This window comes from Callithrix jacchus, chromosome 3 (assembly GCF_049354715.1).
Source record: "Callithrix jacchus isolate 240 chromosome 3, calJac240_pri, whole genome shotgun sequence".
Taxonomy (NCBI): Eukaryota; Metazoa; Chordata; class Mammalia; order Primates; family Cebidae; genus Callithrix; species Callithrix jacchus.
This window is the reverse complement of record NC_133504.1, coordinates 76,274,726-76,283,796: the sequence shown is the minus strand read 5'-3', so window position 1 is coordinate 76,283,796 and position 9,071 is coordinate 76,274,726.

The window sequence follows — 9,071 nt, the reverse complement described above, 5'->3', positions numbered from 1 at the left end:
TTGGTGTATATATCTATGAAGTACATGAGATATTTTGATACAGGCATATAAGGCACACTGGTCATATCAGAGTAAATAGGGTATTGTATTAGTCCATGTTCATGCTGTTGATAAAGACATACTTGATAGTTTTTCCCTGGACAAGATGGCTGAATAGGAACAGCTCTGGTGTGCAGCTCCCAGTGAGATCAATGCAGAAGGTGAGTAATTTCCACATTTCCAACTGAAGTACCTAGTTCATCTCATTGGGACTCGTTGGACAGTAGGTGCAGCCCAAAGAGGGAGAGTTGAAGCAGGGTGGGATGTTGCCTCACCTGGGAAGAGCAAGGGGATGGGGAACTCCCTCTCCTAGCCAAGGGAAGTCATTAGGGACTATTTCCTGCACTCTGGCTCAGATATCGTGCTTTAACCACAGTCTTCACAATCCACAGACCTGGAGATTTCCTGCAGTACCTACACAACCACCAGGGCCCTGGGTTTCTAGCACAAAATTGGGTGTCTATTTGGGCAGAAACTGAGCTAGACACTGCAGATTTTTTTTCCATATCACAGTGGTGCCAGCAAGACAGAACCATTCACTGCCCTGGAAAGGGGGCTGAAGCCGTTCACCCCCATGAAAAGGGGGCTGAAGCTAGAGAGCCAGACGGCTCAGCAGGTTCCACCCCCACAAAGACCAGCAAGCTAAAATCCACTGGCTGGAAATTCTCACAGTCAGCACAGCAGTCTGAACTTGACCTAGGATGTTTAAGCTCAGTGGAGGGAGGGACTTCTGCTATTGCTGAGACTTGGGTAGGTGGTTTCAACCTCAAAGTGTAAACAAAGCTGCCAGAAGATCAAACTGGGTGGAGCCCTCTACAGCTCAGCAGCTGTAAGCAGACTGTCTCAGTAGATGTCCTCGCTGGGCAGGGCATCTCTAAAAAAAAGGCAGCAGCCTGTCAGGGACTTAGAAATAAAACTACAACCTTCCTGAGACAGAGCACCTGGGAAAAGGGGCAGTGGTGGCTACATCTTCAGCAGATTTAAATGTCCCTGCCTGGCAGCTCTGAAAAGAGCAGAAGCTCTCCCAGCACAGTATTCAAGCTCTGATAAGAGACAGACTGCCTCCTCAAGTGGCTCCCTGATCCCCATGTATCCTGTCTGACAAACAGCTCCCAGTAGTGACCAATAGACACCTCATACAGGAGAGCTCTGGCTGGCATCTGGCAGGTACCTCTCTGGGATGAAGCTACCAAAGGCAGCAATCTTTGCTGTTCTGCAACCTCTGCTGGTAACTCCAAGGCAGGCAGGGTCTGGAGTAGACCTCCAGGAAACTTCAGCAGACCTGCAGCAGAGGGGCCTGACTGTTTGAAGAAAAACTAACAAACAGAAATAGTTTCAACATCAACAGAAAGGGTGTCCACTCAGAGACCCCATCCAAAGGTCACCAATCTCAAAGATCAAAGGTAGATAAATCCATGAAGACGGGAAGAAACCAGCACAAAAAGGCTGAAAATTCTAAAAACCAGAATACCTCCTCTCCTCCAAGGGATCACAACTTCTCTCCAGCAAGGTAACAAAACTTGATGGAGAATAAGTTTGATAAATTGACAGAAGCAGGCTTCAGAAGGTGGGTAATAACAAACTTCTCCAAGCTAAATTAGCATGCCCTAACACAATGAGAGGAAGTTAAGAACCTTGAAAAAAGGTTAGATGAAATGCTAACTGCAATAAACAGTTTAGAGAAGAACAAGAACAACCTGATGGAGCTGAAAAACACAGCACAAGACGTTTGTGAAGCATACACCAATTTCTATAGCCAAATCAATCAGGTGGAAGAAAGGATCTCAGAGATTGAAGATCAACTCAATAAAATAAAGTAAGACAAGATTAGAAAAAAAGTAAAAAGAAATGAACAAAGCCTTCAAGAAAGATGAAATTACATGAAAAGACCAAATTTATGTTTGATCTGTGTACCTGAAAGTGAAGGAGAGAATGAAATCAAGTTGGAAAACACTCTTCAGGATATTATCCAGGAGAACTTCCCCAACCTAGCAAGGCAGGCCAACATTTAAATTCAGGAAATACAGAGAACACCACAAAAACATTCCTCTAGAAGAGCAACCCAAGGCACAAAATTGTCAGATTCACCAAGGTTGAAATGAAGGAAAAAATGCTAAGAGCAGCCAGACAGAAACAGGGGGTTACCCAGAAAGGGAAGCCCACCAGACTCACAGTGGCTCCCAGCAGAAACCCTACAAGCTGGAAGAGAGTGGGGGCTAATATTCAACATCCTTAAGGAAAAGAACTTTCAACCTAGAATTCTACATCCAGCCAAACTAAGCTTCATAAGTGAAGGAGAAATAAAATCCTATACAGAAAAGCAAATACTGAAAGATTTTGTTGGCTCTAGGCCTGCCTTACAAGAGCTCCTGAAGGAAGCACTAAACATGGAAAGGAACTACTGGTACCAGCCACTGCAAAAATATACCAAATTGTAAAGACCTTCAACACTATAAAGTAACTGCATCAACTAACAAGCAAAATAACCAGCTAGCATCATAATGGCAGAATCAATTTCACACATAACAATATTAACATTCAATATAAATTGGCTAAATGCCCCAATCAAAAGACAGACTGGCAAATTGGATAAAGAGTCAAGACCCATTGGTGTGCTGTATTCAGGAGATCCATCTCACATGCAAAGACACATATAGGCTTAAAATAAATTGAAGAATGAATATCTACCAAGTAAATGGAAAGCAAAAAAAGGAGGGATTGAAGTCCTAGTCTTTGATAAAAACAGACTTTAAACTAATAAAGATCAAAATAAGGGCATTACATAAGGGTAAAGGGATCCATACAACAAGAAAAGCTAACTATCCTAGATATATATGCACCCAATACAGGACCACCCAGATTCATAAAGCAATTTCTTAGTCTCCTACAAAGAAACTTAGACTCCCACACAATAATAGTGGGAGACTTTAATACCCCACTGTCAATATTACACAGATCATTGAGACAGAAAATTAGCAAGAATATCCAGGACTTTAACTCAGATCTGGATCAAACAGACCTAAGAGACATCTACAGAACTCTCCACCCCAAGTCAATAGAATATACATTCTCCTCATCCCCACGTCACACTTATTCTAAAATTGACCATATAATTGGAAGTAAAACACTCCTGAGCAAATGAAAAAGAATGGAAATTATAACGTACAGTCACTCAGACCACAGTGCAACCAAATTAGAACTCAGGATTAAGGAACTCAATCAAAACTACACAACTACCTGGAAACTGAACAACCTGCTCCTGAATAACTGCTGGATATATAACAAAATGAAGGCAGAAATAAAGATGTTCTTTGAAACCAATTAGAACAAAGAAACAACATACCAGACTCTCTGGGACACATACAAAGGAGTGTGTAGAGGGAAATTTATAGCACTAAACACCAGCCAAAAAAAAAGGAAGAGAGATCTAAAATTGACACCCTAACATCACAACTAAAAGAACTAGAGGAGCAAGGTGAAACAAATTCAGAAACTATCAGAAGACAAGAAATAACTAAAATCATAGCAGAACTGAAGGAGACAGAGATGCTAAAAACCCTTCAAAAAACAATGAATCCAGGAGCTGATTGTTTTTTGAAAAGATCAACAAAGTAGATAAACTGCTAGTCAAATTAATAAAGAAGAAAAGAGAGAAGAATCAATGAGATACTATAAAAAATGATAAAGAGGATATCGATCCCACAGAAATACAAACTACCATTAGAGAATACTATAAACATCTGTATGCAAATAAACTAGAAAATTTAGAAGAAATGGATAAATTTCTGGACACATACACCCTCCCTAGACTAACCAGAAAGAAGTTGAATCCCTGAATAGGACAATAACAAGTTCTGAAATTGAGGTAGCAATTAACAGCCTACCAACCAAAAAAAAAAATTCCAGGATCAGACGGCTTCAAGCTGCATTCAATGAGAGGTACAAAGAGTTGCTGGTACCATTTATTCTGAAATTGTTCCAAACAATAGTAAAAGAGGAAATCTTCCCTAACTCATTTTATGAGGCCAACATCATCCTGATACCATCACCTGACAGAGCCACTACTAAAAAAAAAATTTCAGGCCAATATATTCCCTGATGAATATCAATGCAAAAATTCTCAGTAAAATACTGGCAAACTGAATCCAACAGCACATCAAACAGCATAATCAAAATGATCAAGTTGGCATCATTCCTGGGATGCAAGGCTGGTTCAGCATATGCAAATCAATAAACATAATCTATCACATAAACAGAACCAAAGACAAATATGATAAGATTATGTCCATAGATGCAGAGAAGGCGTGTGACAAAATTCAGCAGCCCTTCATGCTAAAAACTCTCAATAAACTAGATATTGATGGAACATATCTTAAAATGATAAGAGCTATTTATGACAAACCCACAGCCAATATCATACTGAATGGGCAAAAACTGGAAACATTCCCTTTGAAAACTGGCACAAGACAAGGATGCCCTCTCTCACCATTTCTATTTAATATAGTACTGGACTTCTTGCCAGGGCAATCAGGTAGCAGAAAGAAATAAAGGGTATTCAAATAGGAAGAGAAGAAGGCAAATTGCCTCTATTTGCAGACCACAGGACCGTATATTTAGAAGACCCCATCATCTCAGCCCCAAATCTCCTTAAGCTGATAAGAAACTTCAGCAAAGTCTGAGAATACAAAATCACTGTGCAAAAATCATAAGCATTCCTATACACAAGTAACAGACAAACAGAGAGCCAAATAATGAGTCAACTCTCATTCACAATTGCTACAAAGAGAATAAAATACCTAGAAATACAACTAACAAGGGATGTGAAGGACCTTTGCAAAGAGAACTACAAAACACTGCTCAAGGAAATAAGAGAGGACAAGTGAAAAAACATTCTATGCTCGTGGTTAGGAAGAATCAATATTGTGAAAATAGTCATACTGCACAAAGTAATCTATAGATTCATTGCTATGCCCATCATCTATAAAGTTACCATTGATTTTCTTCATAGAACTGAAAAAAAAAAACACGTGTTAAATTTCATGTGGAACCAAAAAACAGCCTGCATAGCCAAGACAATTCTGAACCAAAAAAAAAAAAAAAAAAAAAAGCTGGGGTCATGATGCTACATGACTTCTAACTATACTATAAGTCTACAGTAATCAAAATAGCATGGTATTGGTACCAAAACAGAGATATAGACCAATGGAACAGAAGAGGGCCTCAGAAATAATGCCCCACACCTAAAACCATCTCATTTTTGACAAACCTGATAAAAACAAGCAATGGGGAAAGGATTCCCTATTTAATAAATGGTGTTGGGAAAACTGGCTAGCTGTATGCAGAAGGCTGAAACTGGATCCCTTCCTTACACCTTATACAAAAATCAACTAGAGATGGATTAAAGATTTAAATGTAAGACCTAAAACTTAAAAAACCCAGAAGAAAATCTAGACAATACGATTCAGGACATAGGCATGGCCAAAGACTTCATGACTGAAGTACCCAAAGCAATGGAAACAAAAGCTAAAATAGACAAATGGAATCTCATTAAAGAGATTCTGCACAGCAAAAGAAACTATCATCAGAGTGAACAGGCAACCTAAAGAGTGGGAGAAAATTTTTGCAATCTACCCATTTGACAAAGGGCTAATATCCAGAATCTAAAAAGAACTTAAATTTACAAAAAAAAAAAAAAACCATTAAAAGGTGGGCAAAGGATGTGAATGACCCTTCTCATAAGGAGACATTTATACAGCTAGCAAACATATGTAAAAGAGCTCATCATCATTGGTCATTAGAGAAATGCAAATGAAAAGCACAATGAGATAGCCAGTTAGAATGGTGATCATTAAAAAGTCAGGAGACAATAGATGCTGGAGAGGATATGGAGAAATAGAAACACATTTACACTGTTGGTGGGAGTGTAAATTAATTCAGCCATTGTGGAAGACATTGTGGAAATTCCTCAAGGATCTAGAACTCAAAATGCCATTTGACCCAACAATTCCATTAGTGGGTTTATATCTCCCAAAATTATAAATCATTTTATTACAAAGACACATGCACATGTATATTTATTGTTTTGCTATTCACAATAGCAAAGACTTGGAATGAACCCAAATGCCCATCAATGGTAGACTGGATAAAGAAAATATGGCACACATTTACAGCATGGAATATGATACAGTCATTAAAAAGGAATAAGATTGTGTCCTTTGCAGGAACGTGGATGGAGCTGGAAACCATCATTCTCAACAAACTAACACAAGAACAGAAAGCCACACACTGCATGTTCTCACTCATAAGTGGTAGTTGAGCAATGAGAACACATGGACACAGGGAGGGGAACATCACACACCAGGGCCTGTCAGGGGGATAGGGGAGGGATCACATTAGGAGAAATATTTAATGTAGATGACAGGGTGATGAATACAGCCAACCACCATGGCACATGTATACCTATGTAATAGGCCTGCACATTCTGCACATGTAACCCAGAACTTAATGTATAATAAAAATAAATGAAGACATACTCAAGACTGAGAAGAAAAAAAGGTTTAATAGACTGGCTGAGGTCTCCTCAAAACCATGGAAGGTGAAAGACACATCTCACATGGGGCAGATAAGAGATGAGAGCTTCTGCAGGGAAACTCCATTTTTTTTTTAAAGCCATCAGGTGTTATGAGACTTATTCACTATCACAAGAACATCACAAGAAAGACCTGCCTTCATGATTCACTCACCTCCCACTGGGTCCCTCCAACAACATGTGGAAATTATGGTGACTGCAAGATGAGATTTGGGTTGGGTCACAGAGCCATACAATATTATTTCACCCTGGACCCTCCCAAATCTTATGTCCTCATATTTCAAAACTAATCATGCCTTCCCACAGACCCCCAAATTCTCAACTCATTTCAATATTAACTCAAAAGTTCATAGTCCAGAGTCTCTAAGGCAATGCAAGTCCCTTACACCTATGAGCCTCTAAAATCAAAACCAAGTTAGTTACTTCCTAGATAAAATAGAGTATAGGCATTGGGTAAATGCAGCAATTCCAAATGCGAGACATTGGCAAAAATAATGGGGCTACAAGCCCCATGAAAGTCCAAAGTCTAATGGGGCAGTCAAATCTGAAGGCTCCAAAATTACCTCCTTTGATTAGATGTCTCATGTCTCACATCTAGGTCATGCTGATGCAAGAGGTAGGTTTCCACAGTCTTGGGAAGTTCTACCTTTGTGGCTTTGCAGGGTACAGCCTTCCTCAAGCCTGCTTTCATGAGCTGGCATTGAGTTTCTGCAGCTTTTCCAGGTGCATGGTGCAAGGCCTCAACCCCAAATTTCCCTTCCACGTTGCTCAAGCAGAAGTTCTCCATGAGAGCCCCACCTCTAAAGCAAACTTCTACCTGGACATCCATGCATTTCCATACATCTTCTAAAATCTAGGTGGAGGTTTCCAGACACCTTTTCTTGACTTCTGTGCACTGGCAGGTTCAACACCACATGAAAACTGCCAAGGTTTGGGGCTTGCACCCTCTGAAGCCATGGTTCAAGCTCTACATTAGCCTCTTACAGTCATGACTGGAGTGGCTGGGACATAGAGTACCAAGTCCCTAAGCTGCACACAGCATGGAGCCCATAGTCCTGATCCACTAAACCACTTTTTCCTCTTAGGTCTCTGGGCCTGTGATGGGAGAGGCTGCCATGAAGACCTCTGACATGCCCTGGAGACATTTTCCCCATTGTCTTGGGGATTAACATTTGGATCCTCATTACTTATGCAAATTTCTGTAGCCAGTTTGGATTTCTCCTCAGAAAATGGGATTTTCTTTTCTATTGCATTGTTAGGCTGCAAATTTTCCAAACTTTTACTCTGTTTTTCTTTTAAAACGGAGTGCTTTTAACAGCACTCAAGTCACCTCTTGAATGTTTTGCTGCTTAGAAATTTTCACCAGATACCCTAAATCATCCCTATCAAGTTCAAAGTTTCACAAATCTCTAGAGAAGAGGCAAAATGCTCCCAGTCTCTTTGCCAAAACATAACAAGAGTCACCTCTGTTCTAGTTCGCAACCAGTTCCTTATTTCCTTCTGAGACCCCCTTAGCCTGAACCTTATTGTTCATATCAATATCAGGCTTTTGGTCAAAGCCATTCAACAAGTCTCTAAGTAGCTCCACACATTCCCACATTTTTTCTTTCTTCTTCTGAGCCCTCCAAACAATTTCAGCCTCTGCCTGTTTACCCAGTTCCAAAGTTGCTTCCAGATTTTGGGGTATCTTTTCAGCAACAACTGACTCTGCTGGTACCAATTTACTATATTAATCCATTTTCACACTGCTGATAAAGACATACACAAGACTGGAAAGAAAAAATAGTTTAATGAACTTAACAGTTCCACGTCGCTAGGTGAGAAGAGCAGCACGTCTGCTGGAGTCTCTTGGCCAGCAAGAGGGTCCCAACCTGAAGAGGGGGGTGCACGGAAGATAAAAGATGACAGACAGATGAGGTCTGGAGGGTTGAGAAGCTATGCTGCACCAACAACCTTATTGCGCTCAGGGTCTGGCTATATATGTTACAAGTAGAGTTGCTTACATAAAACACAAAAGTTATTTCCATGAGATAAAGGGGAACACAAAGTTTTACCATAAAATCACAAGTCTCCTTACATCAGATAAGTATAATGTAATAATTAAGTGACAAGGTAAGTAAGTTACACACAGTTGTGAATACTTAACAATTGTAAATACTTAAGTCACAAGGTAAGTAAGTTATGCCCAGTAAATACTTAACAATTGTAAATACTTAAGTTAAGTCACAAGGTAAGTAAGTTATGCCCAGTAAATACTTAAGAATTGTAAATACTTAAGTTAAGTCACAAGGTAAGTTACACCCAGTAAATACTTAAGTTATTATTTTACAACTATTGTAGCAAGGATCCAAAAATGAACACAATGAAGCAATAAACCATAAAGAACCAAAAGTGGACACAATGCCTCCCATGTCCTCATATCTATAAAGTAATGTCTGTTAAT